The sequence below is a fragment of the Miniopterus schreibersii genome, assembly GCF_964146895.1.
Source record: "Miniopterus schreibersii genome assembly, chromosome: 9".
NCBI lineage: Eukaryota > Metazoa > Chordata > Mammalia > Chiroptera > Miniopteridae > Miniopterus > Miniopterus schreibersii.
In genome coordinates, this window is record NC_138118.1 from 11738755 (window position 1) to 11741027 (window position 2273).

Genomic DNA, 2273 nt, shown 5'->3' on the forward strand with positions numbered 1-2273 from the left:
CTGTGCCCCATCTTCTTGGAAAAGCAGCTTTGGGCTTTCCTGTAGATGACTGTTTTCATCCAAACCGTCCCTTATTTCCCTCTAAAGTTGTTCTACTTTTTTTTCCTGAGATGCCTTTGGCATTAGTCAGTTAGGATTGGGAGGAAATGATCCACCTTTGACTGATGTCTGTCCTTGACGATGAGCCATTACGCCTTCATGACAGGTGACCTTAGGGTGTCCTAGGCTGTGTAAACTTGTTAATCTTTCACCAACATAATAATATTCCTCAACCTGGGCATTCCTCCTTAAAAATATGTTGGCTTCAAAAACAAAAAAGATCATAGCAGCATAGGAGGGAAACCCAAAGGGCCCGTCTCCAGTGGTCAGCTAATATCAGAGAGCACCGCTTGGGGACAAGCTGGACAGATATCTTTGTGGCAGTCAAAGGCCTTCCACCGCTTCAAGGGCACTGAAACTTGGCTGCTGGCCTTTAGCGCCTGGCGACCCCTGCAGCCGTCTTGGAACCCTGTGGACTGCTGTGCTTCTAGAACAAACAAGTGCCCGGCAACCAGGCCAGCTCAGCAGTGGGCAAGGCAAGTGAGCCAGGCAGGATAAAACAGTCCACTCTGCTGTTCACTGCTTGCACACTTAGAAAGTGATATGATTTGTGCAATGGGGGTAACGTAACAGGCTGAAGACAGCGGAGACTAGCCCACGAGCTCTGGCTACCCCAGGCCCTACCTGCTACTACACAAAGCTGGAGACTTACAGCAGCTTCGTGCTATAACCCACTCCCTGCACATGAGGCCATAAGGGTGAGTCAGGCTGCGGTGGACTCACCTGCTCACATTCCGGGGTGAGGTGGGTCTTCTGAAGTTTCCTTCCGGAGCACTGAAATCTGACCCTGCTCACAAAGGTTACAGGGAGGCCCCTTCCCTGTAGGCTCTACTGAGCCTGTGTTTGGTCAGTGCAGACGTGCTGAGTCAGAGATATGAGGGCCTCACTGATCGGGATTTCAATGATAAGAGCTCAGGAGACATCCAGAGGAACTGTCGATGTCTTAACATTTCGTGTATTTTCAGTGGATATGAAATTTCGTCAAGTGCTTTTTCTGCATCTAGTGATGTGATATTTTAGTTCCTTTATCAGTTGTGATGGATTGACATTTCAATATTGAACCAGCCTTGCATACCTGGAGTAAAGCCTACTTGACACATTGTATAACTCTTTTTACACATTATTGGATCCTATTTTCTAATACTGTGTTGAGAATTTTTGCATCTATGTTCATGAGCTATTAGTCTGCAATATTCCTGTTTTTGTAACAATATATCTGTCTGGTTTTAGTATTAAGGCAATAATGGTCTCAGAACATATGTTAGGAAGTATTCCCTCTGCTCCTATCTTCTGGAAGAGATTGTAGAGAGTTGGTATAAATTTAATTTTTGGTAGAATTCATCAGTGAACCCACCTGGGCCTGGTGATCTCTCTTTTGGCAAGATATTACCGATTCAAATTTTTAAATTCAGATTGTCTACTTCTTCTTGTATGGATTTTGGCAGATTTTGTCTTTCAAGGAATTGGTCCCTCTCATCTAGGTTTGTGGGCCAAGAGCTATTCATAATATTCCCTTATCCTTTTAATGTCTGTGGGATCAGTACTGGTGGCCCCTCTTTCATTTCTGATATTAGTCCTTTGTCTTTTTTTCTTAACATTGGTAGAATATAAATTTTATTGACAATGGAATATTCACCATTAAAAAATGAGCTATCAAGCCATAAAAAAAAAGATAGAATTTACATGCATATTACTAAGTGAGAGCCACCAATCTGAAAAGGCTACACACTAATATGATTCTAACTGTATGGTATTCTGAAAAAGGCAAAACTGTGGAGACAGTAAAAAGATCGGTGGCTGCGCAGGGTTAGAAGGCAGAGCATACAGAATTTTTAGGGCAGTGAAACTACTTTGTATGATACTATAATAATGGATATATTCCATCATACATTTGTCCAAACCCATAGAATGTACACCACCAAGAGTAAACCCTAATGTAAATATGAACTTTAGATAATATCAATTTAGGCTCATCAGTTGTAACAAATGTATCATCCTGGTGGGCTACGGTGATAATGGGGAGGCTATGGATGTGTGGGGGCCAGGGAGTACAGTATATGGAAAATCTCTACCTCCTGCTCCATATTTCTATGACCCTAAAACTTCTCTAAAAACTTCTCTTTGGACCATCTTTGGCTACTGAAAATGTTGAGTAGACTATGCAACCTCAGTCT